The following is a 17,777-nucleotide window of genomic DNA, read 5'->3' on the forward strand; positions in this document are numbered from 1 at the left end:
CGCGCGCCTTTGCCCACTTGGCCCCTTCCCTCCTCGATGCCTCCTTCGCAGCCCACTATTCTGTGCCGAGCAGTCGTCTTCGGCCCCTTCCCGTCCGGCCACTCCGCCCCGGCTTTTCCTCCTCGTAGGAGGCCAGCCTCCCAGGTGTGCCCGTCCCGCCCGGAATCCGCCCCGGGTTTTCCCTCCCGCCGCCGCCGCCTCCTCTCGCCCTGAATGGCAGCGCTGCCTCCCGTCCCCCGGCGGGCAAAACAAGCAGCAGCCTCCGCCGCTGGAAGCCTCGCTGCTCCGAGTCTCCGGGTCCAGCCGAGGGCACCCGGGGGCCCCCTCCCTGCCGCCTGAGCATCCCTGCCCGGCTCCTCTTCCCATTGGCTCCCTCCCTCATTCCCTTCAGTCACCTTGCCTTCTCACCCACTGCCCCGCCTCGGGTCCGCCGAGAGGGGGCGCCCACCGCTAGAAAGAAGAAGAGCGACAGGAGGGAGCGAGGGAGGGAGGGAGGGGGCGGAGGGGGATTTAATTTTATTTTGGGAGAGGGAAACCTTGGACCATAGGGAGACCTAGAGGTCCGTTGGGGAGGTAGAAAAACGCGCAGGCCTCCCTCCACCCACCCGTGCTTTCCTCCCTCCCTCCCTTCTTTCTTTCCCCCGCCTGTATTGGGTCTGGGGGAGGCGCGTGTGCTTGTCTGTGCGGGGCGGGAGCAGAGCAGGGCAAGCAGACGGAGACCCCCTCCCTCCCTCCTCTCTTTCCCTCCCCGTCCTCGCGCCGCCGCCGCCGCCGCCTCCAGGGCGCGTGCGCGACCCCCTGCCTGCCTGCCTGCCTGCCTGCCTCTCGCGCTCAGTCGCGCGCTCCTTTCCTTCCTTCCTTTCCTCTCTTCCTTCAGCCTCGCGCGCTCCCAACCGCCATCCCGCCCGCGTGCCAGGGAGGGAAGGAAGGAAGGAGGGGGCTGCTTGCGGGGCTGGCTGGCTGGCTGGCTCTTTCCTCCTCTCTCTCCGCCACTGCCTCTCCAAAATGCCCGGGCCGCTTTCCACGGATGGATGTATTTTAAGGCTTCTTTTCTCAGCCCTAGGCGAGGCGCTTCGCCTGCGGGAGGCGTCCGCCGCTGACATCTTCTTGTCGGGGGAAGAAGGAAGGCTTTGATTTGGCCCCTTCCTCTCTCTCCCCTCCCTCCCCTCCTTCTCCTCCTCTCCCTCCTCCCTTCTGCTCTTTTGGGAGGGGGCGGCTGCAAGCAAACAACAACAACGACCAGGGAAAAAAAATAGGGACAGAGGCTGGTTTCTTGCAGCGGGCGCCTCTTTCTCTGCTCTCTCCCTCTTTCCCTCCCTCCCACTCGAGTCCGTGGTCCCGGCGTCTGTGTGTGTGTGAGAGAGGAAGAGGGAAGGAGAGTGTGTGTGTTCTCGCGCTCCCCCCTCCACGCTTCTCTGAAACCGACGCCCCGAGGGAGGCAGGCAGGAGGGAGGGAGGGAGGGAGGGAGGGAAGGAGGGGGAGCCATCGGAAGGAGAGCCAGACCGCGCTGCCTCGCAGCCTCCCACCGACCGACCGACCCACCGACCGCCTGCCTCGTGTTTCCGGAGACCCGTGGGGCTCCTGCCCTGCCTCAGCGGCAGCGGCACCAAGGGCTGCGGGATGGATTAGGCAGCCCTGGATGGAGGCGCCCGGCAGAGCTGGACCGCCGAAGGTAAGCCCGGGAAGCGCGCGCGCGGGGCTTCCGAGGGAGAGAGGGAGGGAAGGAAGGAAGGAAGGGGGGGCTTTGGAGGGGAACGAGCTGGCCAGCCTTCCCCTGTGGACCCTTTGGGCCTCGCTGGCAGACCCCAGGGACCTCGGCAGGCTTTGGAGAAGAGCAGCCAGAGGAGAGTTGTTGTTCTTCCTGCCGCTGTCACGAGTTTTCCTTGCGGTCTCTCTCTCCCCCCCCCCCCCCTTCCCTTCCCTTCCCTTCTGCTTGGAGTATCATCGGGCTCGGTGTTTCACATCTCCCTCTTTGCGCCACCCAGGCTTGAAACCGGGGAACGGGAGCTGGGTTGAAGGGAGGAGGGGGGGGGGCTGCTGTTGCTGACTGGACTCTGGCGCTGAGAGGAGGGGACACTGCTGCCTACCTTACCTTTCTCTCTCCCCCCCCCCCCCTTGTTTCCCGGCGTCGTCGTCTTTGCAAATGACGGTCCCTTTTCGTCGACTGTCTCAGCATCCTCTCCCCCCCCCCCCCCGTTTTCAGGTTCTGTCTCTGCGTGAGCCCAAGACAAAGCCACACACACACACACACACGGTGTATATACACCACATATATGGGGGGTGGTGTGTGTGTGTGTGTGTGTATACACACACACACCCTGCCCCTCGCCGCCGTTACTGCGGTATTTTCAGATTTTATATCTGTGTGTGTGTGTGTGTGTTTTTGGTTGAGGGGGAGGAATTGCCCTCCGAATACCGTACTGCACAAAGGGGGAGGGCTGTTTCTGAAGATCTCCGAGCTGAGCTTTGCCTCTCCCTCCCTCCCTCTCTCCCTCAAAACCTCTGGGTGGATTTTGCTGCAGGAAAAAAAAAAGCCGGAACCGCCACAAGATCGCAGTGGCGGCCCCTTCCCCGTCTCCTGTCATGATGCTCCCCCATTCCAATTTCCTTGATACGTGTTTTTTTATGTAACAGGCAGGCCTGAGAGGAGGAGGAAGAGGAGGAGGAGGAGAAGGTGGTGGCGGGCACACACACACACACACACACACACAGAGAGAGAGAGAGAGAGAGAGAGAAGCGCGCGCGCGCAAATATCGCCTCCCTCCCTCCCCGCGCGTACAATTGCACGGCGGGAGGAGGAGGATGCAGCCGGAATGGCTAATCAGGAGGGAGAGGGAGCGCGCGGGTGGCGGTGGCGGCGGCGGCGGCGGCGGGGGGGGGGGGGGGACGGCACACACACTGGTGAGATGAGGCTGTTCCGTGATCGTCCCCCCGCTCGCTTGCTCGCTCGCTCGCTCCCTCCCCCCCCCCCCCCCACTCTCTCTCGGTTCTGGCAGAGATGCCCCTTATTTCACCTCAGGCCGGGGCCTTTTGGGTGGGGATGAATTTAAGACAACCCCCCCCCCCCCTAGGAAATGAGGCCGAGAGACGCCTTGAAATGGAGGCGCCGTGATCACCCTCCGTCTGCGATCCCAAGGAAGGCTCTTCTCCCTTCCTCCTTCCCCGAGTGTACGTGCGTGTGAATACGCGCCTTTTGGGTGCCGTGTAGAGCGACTCCTGAGGCTCATGGCCCCTGTGGGAGGCTGGTAGAGGGAAGGGAAGAAGAAATTGTGAGGAGACATGTATGGCTGGGCATACAGGTCCCAGCCATACCTGCCTCTTCTCAAGGAGGGATACAGCACAGGTAAAATACATCGCTAAATCACAAGCCCTCCGGAACACACATGTAAAAAACAGGCATGATATGAAAACACCCTGAAACCATTCCTATGAATAAAACGTAAGCTTCCATTCATAGGTTAAAATTGACTGGGAAGGCCTGTCAGAAGAGAGAGATGTTTTAAAAATGCCTATCCTTAAAATAGTGTGTTTCTTTTCCTTCCTCTCCAACCCGCCTTCTGCTCTTGGTATCCTCACTGTTTTTTTTTAAGATGGGAGAGGATCGCTGGGCCCTTTTGGTCTGAAGTCAGCCATCCTTCCAAGAGCCGATCCCAAATGAGATGGATGATTGCTGCAAATCTGTGGGATTTCATCTTCTCCAAAGGGGTGTGGGATGGAGCAGTCTGGCAAGGCTGGATGCGGTGAGCTCCTTTTCCCAGTTGGCAAATAAACTGGCTGCATGTTTGTAGAAATGGTTTTCACTCCCCCCCCCTTTTTTTTTGTTTTTGGCAATTGGGAGGGAAAGAAAAATATGGATGAAAGAGGAACAGATGGACAGATGGAAAGGGGAGTGGATGATCAGATAAAGAACCTGTTTATAATCATTCTGGTCCTCCTTCTCCATGAATGTGGGGTATGTGAAGGCTTTCCCCTGCTCACGAATGTCCCGTGATAAGATTTGCGCTCTTCTGCTACAGTTGCCATCCATACATGTCTTCTCACAGGGCTGGCTTGGCAAAGGTGAGGGAACTTAGAGATGTCAAACCACATTTCTTTAGGAGCGCCACAGTGCAAGAGGTCATTTCAAAGGAAGAGTTGGTAATAGCAAGATGTGGTTGGCCTGGTTTCATGAAATTCTCTCATTTTAGCACAAGGGAGAGGAAGAAAAGCAGAACTGGATGCCTCGGCACTATTAAGAGGTTCATTCTGTTCTGAAACCCACTTCCCCATTTTGTCTGGCTTTCCTTCTAGCCCTGTTCCTCATCTTTGACTGGCCCTCCATCCTCTCAGAATCAACATGTTTCTGAGAGGACTGTCTCACAGCATGTGGCTGTGGTTAAGGGAGTATGGGTGCAATAGGGCACCAGTAATACTGTAGTTTAAATATATTTGGGAAAGCATTGTGAGGAGACAGAATTTCAAAAGGGGAGGGAGGCTATGGAAGCTTTCACATCTTGTCTACAACAGGAAACAGTTCTAGATTTCTCCAAAACCTTCTCCTTTCTTTGGAACACAAATGACTTTGGGTTGTATCCACAGTACTGGAAAGGAAGCATGGCCTGACAGTTGGGATTAGGGAAATGGCGGAACCAGAGCTTTTGGGTCCTCCTTCCAACTCATTGACAACCAAGTGAAGCTGTGGTCCCCGTAGCCAAAGCCTGATAGCTTTTCTTTTCTTATTTCAGATGTGTTGGGATTGGTTGTGGTAGTACTCTTTGTTTTGTAGAAAAATGCTGTGGACATAGTTAAGAAAATATCAACAATATTAATTTTCCTGAACAGAAAGCAAGTTAAAATTTTAGTATTTTAACTTATGGGTATAATTTCTAGGAGATGTTCAGAAAATCCTCAGTTCCAAGTGAATTTTCAATTTATGGTTTTTGGACATAATTACCAGTGGCTACTTCATGTGAAACTGTAAACTGAAACTGAACTGAAAGCAATATGGTCCTGAAAGGCTAATACTGTAGGGCATAAGGAGCAAGGTGCTCTTGTCCCTGAACCTTGCTTGAGGGCTTAATCTACTTTTAGTCTCTTCAGAAGATTGGCTGCAGGGCTAAACAAGGCCTTTGATTTGAATCAGGAAGTTTCATCTTATTTCAAATGAAAGTGAAATTTTCTTTCTTTGCTGTATTTAAATATAGTAAGGGGTTTTGGCTAGGGTTTGTGGCCTTAGCATTTGTATGCCATTGGGCAAGTTTACAAAATTGGTAAGAGAGAGAAGAGTTTAGTTGTATGACTCTCCTTACTTGCCTGGAGGATCTTCTGGGGTGGGGTAAGAATCCAGACCTGCATTGTAGCAGTTAGTGGAGCTCAGTGTGTACCACATTAATTGCACCACTGAATTCCTTGCTATTCTGGGTGAGAACCAACCAGGCTTTGTGCTTGTTGGTGCTGTGGGTTGAACAGAGTAGAGGGCCAAAATATCACTTTGAAACTGGTTACACACCAAAACATTTCTGTAACTTTTGTGAAATCATCTGTAGTTCTCTGTTCTCTCCCCCTTTATTTGCATGATGTTCTCTTAGCAATATTGTATGGTCATAATGAAACCCAACTAGAAGGATAGTGTTGATGCAACTGAAATACAAGTAATAATTTCATACTTTTCATATCTGGAAACCTACAGTGTATCTGCATTGTAGATTTAATGCAATATGACACTTTAACTGTCATGGCTCAATGTTATAGAATCCTGCGATCTGTAATTTGGTGAAGCACCAGCAATCTTTGGCAGTGAAACGTAAAAAACCTGTGCAACTACAACTCCCATGATTCCATAACATTGAGCCATGGCAGTTAAAATGGTGTCAAATTGCATTAATTCTACAATGTAGATGCACCCCAGTAAGTACAATAGAAGGTACAACAAGAGGATGGGAGAACTTCCACTTATCTGTTAAGTATTTTTGGATGTCCATCCCTGGAGAACCACACAGCTTACACAACTTTTCTCTGTAATTACATGGCATCATAGATGCAGGCCTGTCCCTGCAGTGAGTGGTCTAAGCATGATGTTGTGGGTTGGAAGCTGTAGCAAGTGCAGGAGTTCAAAGTCACATGAGACTCAGTTGCTTGTTTGGAAGATGGGCCTATATTTTCCATTGTGTTCACTCTGCTGCACTGGAGTTATAAGTCCAGTTTGATATGCATTCTTTTTCAAATGGTTAAAATCAGCTAGGTGTTTTGGTGCTGATAAATACATGATGTATGGTGATTCTCAAATAGCATGGAAGCTTTTAAGCCTTTCTCAGAACTTCAAAGTTCTCAGTGATGACCCATGAATTTATCTCCATCCTCCAAATTCTTCTCTTTCAAAGTGCTAGTTGTATTTGGATGATGAGAAACAAGTATCTTCTTAGGTTTGTGTTTTCTACTTCTACCTGGAAAATAAAGGAACTTCTCTAGTCAGCTGGTCTAGTTTGGATTCTTCGGGGTTTCAGTGAATGTGTGCCTGGGAGCGGCTGGCTGAAAGACTTGCAGACCTGGATGACGTGACCTTTTCACCTCACATGTATATCCGGTTAGTTCTCTAAGAATCTGATCCTGTTTGGTGTGGACGGGTGGAGTGGAGTTGCATCTGTGGAACAGGTTGCACAGAGCACACAGGTGGAGTATTTTTGGAGGAATTAATGCAATCAGCCCAGTTTGGTGTAAACTGGCATCACTTCTTCAGAGCCAATAAAGTTGGATTCCTTGATGGATGTAAATAACCCTCCTTTTTAAGTGGATGGGCACTGTACTTATTAACACCAGCTGGAGGTGTATAGCCTTTTGCCAAATTCATTTGTGCTGTGGTCGGGTGTGTGTGCACAATCTGTGACAAGGCCTTTGCTTATGTGAGCCTGTGGCACTTGCCAGGAGCCAGTGTTACGTTATTATAAAGAATGCCATCTCCTGAAATTGTAACACAAAATGCCTCTGAGCAAAGAGCTCTTCAACCAAATCTAAATCAACATCTCCATGCATAGAGGCACAACCTTACAGTAGAAATCTCACCAGCAACAAAGCCCAGGGGTGTGTGTGTGCGTGCGTGGAGAAAGCCTGTTGTTCTGTCCATCCAGAACCTCTGATGTGACAGAAAGAATTCCCTTCTATGCCTGGTCATGTGGGACACAGATTCCTACAGAGATTTCAGCCATTTGCAAGCCAGCAAGTGTGTCCCTGACATTCAGACCTCCCAATTTCCTAGAGACTGGCAAGGCAACAGTGCTTTATATACAGACTGCCCAAGGGTTGCAAGCAGAAAGAGAGGGCAGCAGGTCGAGAATTTTTTTGTTTTATTTTACATGCATTTCCTTTCCATCCATTCCTACAATGTGTGGGTGGCTCTTTCTAAGCTCGTGTACATAGTGTTCCCCCTCCCCCCTTAAATTAATGATTATTATTTAGCTGAGGAATGTGTGGGCGTCTGCAGCCAATTTCTGAAGCTGAGTTACCTGTCTTGCATTCAGCAATGGGGGATATTTCCCAAAGGGCTTCCGACAGTTGCACCGAATATATTAGTGACAGCTCTTTGACTCACGTGCACACGTAGAGGCTTCTGTTTGTGTGTGCACACACAGAGAAGTTTTTCATCTTTCTGTGTGGTCTTGTATATGTATAATGCCTGCACGTGTGCCCTCAGCTTTTTGCACACCTTATCCTGCCTTTTCTGGCTTTGTCATAAATTCTTTTGTCATCTGCATGGTAGATGAGCCCCTTCTTCTGCCCAATCTTTCAACATATGCCTGGGGATTAGAAACAATATGCTAGGAATAATTAGGGGAGGGCATTTTGCAAGAATCCGGGTTGGGGTGGTATAGCAAAATGGAAGGAACTAGCCCAGCCTCTTCCTTTTTATCACAGCACAGTATCTTAGTTCTAGAGCTTGAAACCAACATGGTAGCTATATCAATATCACCCATAACCTGTGTCTTTTGCATGGTAATGACATTTATTTATTGTGTTCTAATGTTTATAGTTCTATTGTTTCCATTCTTTAGTACTGTTTATGTGTTACTTCCAAAATAGTGCATTTGTTCTGTTCTACTTTTTAAAAAGAGTTCAGTTAATAAAAAAGCCAATGTTTATCAATGCATTTGTAAACATGTAAACATTATTAATTTGTCCCTTTAAAAAAGCAATGTCTGATACATTAAAAAAAGAACAATATTCCAAGATCTGCTTTAATTAGCTGTCCATGGTCATAAAAAGTATCCTCGTGTTATTACTGTTCTCCTTTTTAAAAAACCCTTCTCTAATTAAGAAATAAAGTGATGATGATGATGATGATGATTAATTACTCAAGCCATTGCATTAGCAGGCTTTAATCCCTCATTCCCACCTTGTTTACCTAGTCTTTTCACGAGGTTAGTGCTAGTATTTGGCATAATCAGGCATCTGCCGTGGTCTCAGTATCCTGGCAGGACCCTCCCCTTCTTAAAAAGATCCCTGGTCTGGCCTGGCTATGTTAATTCCTACCAATTTCCATGATGCTGTATATGGAATATGAAAATGGTAGGGAGGCCTATGTGCGTGGCAACATTTTGAGCACTGATCAACCACAGTGGGTGCTCTTGTTGGCTCTAGGTTCAGGCTTAGTTCTCAGGTCTTCCTAGAAGAGGAGTGGACTCACCAAAGGTGTCTTCTGCCACCCCAGGCTTTCTCAAGTATGGTATTGGCCTTTGTATGCCCACATGCCGAGAAGTACAGGTGCTGCAGTTGATGTTGGCAATTGGGGATGTCTGTATTGGCAGGGCCTGCACATTCATGGAAAAATGCGTATGTACACACTACACATCACCATAAGACCCTGGAACCTCTGATCTTATCTAATTTGGAAGCTAAGCAGGGTTGGATCTGGTTGGTACTTGGGTGGAAGATCATCAGGGAAGACTTAGGGCCAGATTGGGTAGGATTGGGAAGTAATCCTTCTTGAAACCCCAAGAGTACTGGGGTAGATGGTCTGTAAGACAATTTCCTATATGCATATCCATATATCTCAGTATATAGGAATGGATAGGCTTGAATCCTTCCTCTTAATATCTAGGGATAGTTTTATGTATGTATATAGATAGAATGTGCTCCCATTCTCAGCTGCCTCTGAGACTGTTGTTTCTCTGGACCTGCTAGCAATGGAAATACAGTGGTCTTGGAACCCAGGGAATTGTGTTTCTCTCTTCATAGCCAAGAATCAGATGTTGGAATATGCTGCTGGGTCATTACTGCATGCATACTCAGATTGTGTACTTTTGCAACTGGTAGGATTTTTCTTTGTAAGCAAAGAGTATTGTTTATGTTGATATGTTCCATTTTATTTTCTACCTTGAGAAACCAAGGACTTCTTGCCTCATGCAATTCAAGGCCTCATATAGGACCTTTATAAGGGGAATTGGGAACTTGAAGCAGGACTATAGTTCCCAACATCCTGGCTAGTGGCTGTGAGAGTTGGAACTAAGTGACATCTGGAAGGAGAGAGGTTTCCTATACAGAAGGGTATTTTAAAAGTTGGTTCGAATCAGAGCTGCTCAGCTCTTTGAGATATTTATTGCTTCTGCGAGATAAATTGTATAATCTTTGAACTTTGGTAGCCTGGTGCATCTTTTGGTCATTTTATTATTATCAATAGCAGTAATTGCCAGAACCAGTGTTCATGCCTCCTTCAGCACTTTTCTGAGGGGGGAAAAGTCCCACAACAACTTTATTTAACCACCTTTGGTTATTTTCCAGTTGATAGATTTAAACAACAATACTTGGAAATTTTGCCATTGGCAACGATGTCAAGGGGATTCTAGAAGTTCTAATACATAAAAGGAACTTTTAGCATATTCACACACAATGACCTCTACCAGTGTAGCTAGAGGAGTTGTAATGCATGGGCCAAGGTGTCCTCCCCAATGGCTAATCCAAGGGAGTCCAGCTCAAGCCAATAGGCTGCTTGTTCTCTGTAAGTTATTTTTAACCATCCTCCTTATACCCCAGTCCTTTTTGCTACTTCATTAAACCCTGTCAGCTGCCCTCTGTATACTGTAGTACAGATCTTTCCCTATAACCACTGGTGTATGGCATATTAGGGAAGGGAAGACAGGTGATATGCAACAGCATAGCTAGAATGGTATTGAGTCATAGTGTCATACTGGAGACTCTTGGGAATCTCTAGGGTCCTCTAGTGAATTTTTATGGCAGCTTCTGGTATAAGTTGAACATAGAGTCATGCTGATGAATCTAGATTCCTAGAGAAGTGATCTCTCAGGGGAAAAACGTCATTTTTATTTTCAGTTTTTCACTTTTATGGGAGTCCTGTGCCCCTACCTCCAATGAATTTGTAGGGCTGACAGTGTGTAGCTGATGTCTGTATGTGATGATCTAGTTGATTGTGCTGTCTTGGTGTTCTGTGGTCTCTGTGTTTCTTCAGGTATATGAGAGCTATTTTTTTTCTTGCCAAAGAATGATTTGTTGCCCCTGCTGTTGTTCTGAGAAGAAAAGAAATTTACCATTGCTCATTTGCATGTGTTGATTATCAGGCATGCAAATGAGGTAGTGTTTGGAACTATAGCTAACTGAAAACTAGCCTGGTTGAAAACCAAGTGGTATTTGATTTGTAGGATATGGGTGATGCCTTCGTAGATTGAAAGCTTTCAAGTCAGGGTATTAGTCCTTTTTACTTGCTTTGGGAGTTCAGCTGTGGGAGGCTTCTCTAAAAGAGGGAGGAAAGGGGTGTTGAATTGAATTTTTAGAGTTGTAGAAAGGGTATGGACTAGAACGGTGGTTCCCAGCCATTTGCTTTACCACCAACAAATCCTCTGAAGATGCCAGCCACAGATGCAGGTGAAATGTCCAGAGAAAATTTTGCAAGAACATGACCATATAAACCAGAAACCACTCACCACTCTAGTGATTCTGGGCATGAAAACCTTCAATGATAATTATGGTTGTTCTCAGAGCCAGTGTGATGTGGTTAGAACTATAGTTTTTTAGGTTTCCCAGCCATCATTGGATTTCCGTTTCTACAAACCTCAATTTGCTTAAGCCATTGAGATTCTGGGAAATATAGTAGAGCAACATTTGGGAACTCAAGGTCAATCTCATTCTGCAAGCTGAAGTGAAACAATGTTTAGGAATGTTAATTTGGAAAATGTTTGATGAAAGTGCTGGACTATCCTGGAACTAGACCAGGAGTTCAGAGTTCAAATTCCTGAGTTACTGTGGAACAGTTGTTAGTTCTCAAACTAGTCTCTGATAAGTTTGTAATGCTGTTTTTGTTGTTGTTTTTAAAAATGCTGCCCTTTAATTAATTTTAAATTTTAATTGTTTTAATTTTTTTAAACAACTTCTGTCTAGATAATTTTGTATGATTTTTAATCTGCATGGTTTTAAAAATTGCAAGATGCCTTGAGTCCAACAATTGAGAAAGAGGTGAGATATAAATGAATAAAATCATCATTATCATCATCTGTCTATCCACCATATGTGAAAATCACCACTACAAGATGGACCATGTATGTTTTGTTAACCTCCTTGGAGGAAAAGTGAGGGCATAAATGCAACTAATAAATTAAATGTTTTATCTAATATTAGTGTTAGAGAGTCTCCTTCTACTGTAAGTAGTCTTGGACCATTAGGAGAATGACAGTATTCTCCTAATAGTGGACTTACTATTCATCTCATGCTATTTTCAATATACAGTTAAGGTTAAGGTATCCGTACTGTCAGAAGTGCTGCTGCTGGCTCGCTGCTGACTTTCCAACAGAATAGTTTCTACTTATTTCTGGATGGAACAAAAGAAACAGACCAAATACTCTAAAAGGACCATAAGTCAACATGAAACTTAAAGGTGAAACCATACACAACAGTCTTAAAGGTCCTGATACATAACTCTCTCTCTCTCTCCCCCCCCCCCCCTCCAAGTTTCTCCTTTTTATGGAGGTAATGTAGATCCACTTGGTTCCCACATTGTTCTTTCAAATGACATCTTAACATGAAGGCTACAAAAACAAATAATAAGGAATGCTGACAATCTAAAAAAATTGTTTTGCTCTGTTGAGATTTGTTAAGTTATATTTCTTTCAATAAAAAAGAAGACATCTTTCTGATGTGCTGGTGCAACCAGCAGAGACATTCTTCAACATTTAAACTTTCCTTTTAGCGCACATCCTCTCCCTAATTTGGTTTGGGATGGCTCTGTTGTATAGTCATCTGTGGCATTTCAGTAGTGGACCAGTTTTACTGTTGAAGAGCTATCTGAGGACAGTAAGAGCATGCTTCCTACAATGGTAGTATGGTTTGCAGTGGAAGATACCCAGTGGCACAATGGGTTAAACCCTTGTGCTGGCAGGACTGAAGACCAATAGGTTCGAATCCAGGAAGAGCATGGATGAGCTCCCTATGTCAGTTCCAGCTCCCCATGTGGGGACATGAGAGAAGCCTCCCACAAGGATGGTAAAACATCAAACATCTGGGCGACCCATGGGCAACGTCCTTCAGATGGCCAGTTCTCTCACATTAGAAGTGACTTGCAGTTTCTCAAGTCACTCCTGACATGAAAAGAAGTGGAAGACACCATGACAACCATCTCATTTGGGTTGTCTTCAACTAGGTAAATGGGACAAGTCACAATAATTCTGCTCTTTAGGAAAAAAAACTAGGAAACTCTTGACCTTTCAGATACTTTGACTACCTACCATCTCCACAGTACCTAATTCTTTGGCCACATTGGTTGGTTGTTCACAGTGTTGGAAATCAAACCATTTGAAGGGTCAAATCTTCCTGGGATCTGCTCTATAGGTCTCTTGGAGTAGCACAGAAGAACTAAGACATCTATATCTTCTATATCCATAATAAAAATGAAAATATGTACGTGTGTGTGGCTGAGGTGCCCACTTTCACACACAGGCTGCCACTTCCACAAACAGCTATGACCCCCACCCATGAGGACCCACCAAAGGCCGTCCCTCCAATGACATTGCAGGTTATAGCGAGCACCGTGAACATGTATAACCCCTGCCAAACACAATACTGCCCATCACCCAAGTGAAGGCTTTTATAAGGGACAATATCATCCTAAATTTTATGTGTTTCCTCCACCACAAATATCTCAGTCTTCTCTGACTCTCTCAATTGGTGTAGGATTTGAATGATCCCACCCACTGCCCCTCCCATAACCCTTTCCTACTCTTTGCTGCCGAGCACAGCAAACAGAGCAGAACTGATCAGCAACTGAACATACTGGAGGTGATTGGGGGACTGACTCAACATGATGGAAGTTTTAGCTCATCCTGCATCAAGCACAGTGCTCTGCATCAATACAGAGCAATGTGACCTCCACAACAATGGACCTGGACCATATTTGGCACATAGAACCCCCATGACCAACAAAAATACTGGAGATCTTTGGTGAAAATTTACCTTGATTTGTAGGGGTTGTAGTTTACCCATATCCAGAGAACACTGTGAACCCAAATAACGATGGATCTGGACCAAATTTACCACGCATACCAGATATGCCAACTTTTGAATACTGGTAGGGTTTTTTGGGGGGGGGGGATTGGCGTGGACATTTGGGAGTTGTAGGTACTGGAATTTATAGTTTATCTGCAATCCAAGAGCACTCCAAACCTGACCAACAATGGACCTGGACCTAACTTAGCATACAGAACCCCCATGACCAACAAAAAATACTGGAGGGCTTTTAGGGGAATTCACCTTGATTTGGTGGAGTTGTAGTTCACTACAACTAGAGAAACTAGGAACTCCGATTGATCTGGATCAAACTTGTCACACAGAACCACCATGACCAATTGAACATACTGGAGGGGTTTGGGGGTGGGGGACTAACCAACCATTTCATTCTGCAGCCATAGACCCCACCGATGATGTATCTAGAGAGCAAACTTGCCCAACATGACAAACTTTATGGAGGTTCAGGGGGTTAGCCTGGCATGATGTGAGATGTAGTTCACCCACAACCTTATGCATTTTGTAAAATAAAAAAAATGACTTTTTCAAATAACCCGGACAATTCCGGTTACCCAAGCTAGTATGAAATAAAGGCAACCTCCCATTCTATGAATACCTCACTATCATATAGAAATAAGATGTTACAAATACCTCCCTCCTGTGTTCATCTAAAACCATTTTTGTATTTCTCTCATCTATCTAAAGTGAATGCTCAGTATCACCTAAAATTTAAATCAATCATATCAGTGTCAAGCTTGGTTTTGGACTAAACCAGTGTGTTGTTTTTCTTCAAAAAGCATTCTCTATAGATCAGACTTTTAACAGCAAGCTGAATTGGTCTCTCAAAATAAAAGTGTACAGAGCTCATGAGGTGGTAGCTTTTAATGTTTAAAAAAGAGAACCAGAGGGTAAGCTGTGAAAAGCTCTTCATGTTGCATTTATTGAAGGCAAAAATAAAAATATAAAAGATTGAAGGCATTAGGGAAAAGAAATGTATATCTTGATCCCTTCTCATTGCTCTATATTTACATCTTATAAAAAGGTTTAAATCTCTGTGGATAAAGTTGTAGACAGGAATGTTACCTGCTCTCTTGTATAGGTTTTGTATTTATAATCTAATTAACCTGTTTTAGGCTAACTTACCTGTGCCTATTCCTTAGTTTTTGTTCAACCTACTTTTCCCCAATGCAGTGGACTATTTACCTCATAATCTCTACCAGCATTGCAATAGGATGGGGTGATTTGTCACTCTATACATCCTGAGAGAGTGTCACATTATAGAAGGCTGCTGTAAGGTCATCCCAGATGAAGAAAGCTGTGCAATATTCAATATTTTTGTCTTACGAAGAGTTGTGTATAAGGTCTTCTCTCTGTGCCCTCATGCTGTATTTTAGATGACAATTCAAATTTAAAATTAATGACTTCTGAGCCTATATTCCTTCCAGGGTAGATTAATTATTCTGCATATAGATCCAGTGGTGAATTTGGAAAGTAGTTGAAAAGTATGAAAAGTCATTATCTAGAGTTCTTTTACCAAGGCCATTCAAAAGTAATTAGTATTGATAGATATAGTTTTTAAAAATTAATTCTTGATTGTTTAGTTTCTCACTAAAAACCTGAAATTTTAGTTCCCTGCATGAGTAGTACAAGCTGCTGGTACTTATAAAGTTACGCCTTTGTTGGGAAGAGGTCTTAACAAGTAGTTATTTGCAAGCTCTGGGCAGAGGATCATAGTGGGATAACAATTAAGATTATTACAAGCTAATTCTTAGGAGACTCGGAGGGCTGTTCATTCACAAGTGCTCTTCCCCTGTTCTCTTTGTTTTGTTTTGTTTTCCCTCCCCTCCATCATTTTGTCTTCCTCTACAGTTTTCTCCTCTACAGCTCCTGCCCCCTTTTCTGTCCAGGCTTCAGCAGCTAATTGATATGATAACTGGGTACACACCTGATTATGGAGATAATTGATTGGAGCCAAGCTGGGATGAAGAATCCCAGTTTAATTTGGTCAGGGGCTTGGAGTATTTGGAAAAATCCTAATCAAGTTTCTGGCAAAGCAGCACATGCAGTTCCTGCTGCTGGGGTTTCCTTGGTGGCAGGGAATGGAGGGAAGAAAATAACATGTACTTCTTGTTTCATGCACACAGTTTACTTTCAGACTTAAAGAATTGATGTTGGAACAGCAGATATAGGTTTGAAAACTCAGCCATACAGCATTGCCATACAGCAGAAGGGTTCTTCTTGGACTAATCTATGGGTTACTCTCTAGAAAACTACTTAGTACCTTTTGTTGCTAGTCTATAAACCAGCTGTATTAAATGAGTAGCTCTCCAGTACACTGTAGATTGCAATAGCTGTCTAGGGCTTTGATATCTTCAGAGGAAGCCCTTCCCTCTGTTCCATCATCCTGCCACCCTTGGGGTACATTGGATGCCTTTTGAGTGACTACTTCCTCAAAAGGGAAGTAGCTTTGAACCTCCCTCTCTAGGGAATCTAGGGTGGATCCCTGCTTGTTCTCTTTCTGTGTACTTGTATATGTATATATACATACACATGTTCATTCCACTTCCACTGCTGTGAGGAGGGCCATTGACTGAAAGCTGTAAAGCCAAGCTGTAAACATTGACTAAGTGTGCCCAGGACTGCTCCCTGCAGGGGTGATGTAGATTAATGAGCATTAATTAGCTCCTGGCTGGCTGTCACTGGGGATCCCAACTTACCTTACAGACGTGGGCTAAGAATGCTCAGAGGCATTGCTGAGAAGAGAACCTTTTAGCCTGAACTCTCAAACCCACTACTAATATTCACCTTCTCTCACAGAATACTTGGCTTCTAGGAGTACCCATGTCTTCTTCCCTATCCATACTTAGGAAATTGCCATTGCTCCACTTTATACTATATCTTTAAATTCTGTTTTAGCTACAGTTGATTTCTTGTACCTGTATAGATTCTGCAATTGGTGGTTCATAGACACATTTCAGATCATGGTGAGGCTGCTTGCAAATATATCATGTATGGCTACTGGTCTGTTTCTGAACACAATTCAAAGTGTTTGTTCTGTCCTATGAAATCCCACATGACTTTGGTCCAGAACAAGTGAAAGCTGTTATCACCCTGTATAAACCTGGTCTGTGCTTGCTGGGAAGGGCTTCCTTTCAGACCCATCACCATGACAGGCCCATCTAGTGGGATCATATGAGAGGGTGTTTTTGGTGGCTGCTCCGATGGAACTTCTTTATCTTTGGTTTGGCCTTTGTTCCCCAGAGGAAGGCCAAATGAGTCCTTCATTCCTAAGGTTTGCCAAATGATCTGACTTTTGGAAAAACATGATCTGACTTTTGGGGAAATAAGCTGGCTGCTTGAGGCAAAGAATAGGACTTTGTATCCATGTACTTGTAGTTCTGTCATGCTTTGTCAACAGTGATGTAAAATGAATTTCAATAATTCTGATACATCTGGTTGGTTTAAAGGAGTGGGACGACAAACTATGAATCTTCCACTTCTGCCCCCTTCCCGTCCCCCATGTGTACTGCCTGTGAAGTCACCTTGATCTTCCTAATGGTTGGGCAGTCTTGCCATTAACCCCTTTGACTGTGTCAAGCAGAAAAGGCCTGCAAACAGCAGACATGTGTGATCAGCTGTTCAATAGCTTGGTTTACACTTTGACTGGATGCCAGAGAGAGAGTTAATTCTAGGAAGAGACTGTTGCAATGTCTCTCCGGCTTGCAATGGAATCCTGTCACTCTTAATAAGATCTCCCTCTTGCTGTCAATAATATCACTCACTGCTGAGGCTTAAGAAGGCAGCTAAGGGAGGGGGGAAAAGATGGCATCTCTTTCAACCCATTCTCCAGTAATCTAATATTCTATAACAGGGAGAAATTCTGAGGACTAATTTGGACAAAGGAAATATTTAACAGGATCATAGATGACAGTTACCAATAAGCTCTTCATAATGGCGAAATGGGTTATGTGGTAAGAAAAGGTTTCGTATTTCTCTCCCAGGAAAGGTTATGATCTGCTGCCGTGACTTCTCACTCTGCTATTCAGGATATTGACTCTTCCTTCCTTTTAAAATTTTATCTGGATATTTCTTTTTATACTGGATATTTCTTAAATCATTTATGAGTTTTAATGCTATAATTATCATTATTTTAACTGTATTTTATTGTTTGCTACCTTGAGCACTGTTGCTTATGCTGGTTGTGTAGTCAATGAGAACCTCTTGATCAATAGTTTAAAATCTGTTTTGAAAATGTTGCTTTGAGAGTCATGGATGTGATAGCTCTGTGGGTAAAGAAGTT

At 45.1% G+C, this 17,777-nt stretch overlaps 1 protein-coding gene across 8 annotated transcripts in view; it reads left to right on the plus strand.

The window, feature by feature from the left end:
• The first annotated feature begins 782 nt into the window (after positions 1 to 782).
• ADGRL1 (adhesion G protein-coupled receptor L1) overlaps positions 783 to 17,777 on the plus strand; it is a 204,669-nt gene continuing 187,674 nt past the window's right edge. For 5 of the 8 annotated variants that reach the window (XM_060764885.2, XM_060764889.2, XM_060764887.2 and 2 more), the window contains exon 1: positions 783 to 1,673. The gene's annotated coding sequence lies outside the window, so the exon portion shown is untranslated. Of the gene's footprint in view, positions 1,674 to 3,591; positions 3,742 to 17,777 lie in introns of all 8 variants that reach the window. The other 3 variants (XM_060764888.2, XM_060764891.2, XM_060764886.2) reach the window with 2 other exon arrangements.

Source organism: Anolis sagrei, chromosome 2 (assembly GCF_037176765.1).
Source record: "Anolis sagrei isolate rAnoSag1 chromosome 2, rAnoSag1.mat, whole genome shotgun sequence".
Classification (NCBI taxonomy): Eukaryota; Metazoa; Chordata; class Lepidosauria; order Squamata; family Dactyloidae; genus Anolis; species Anolis sagrei.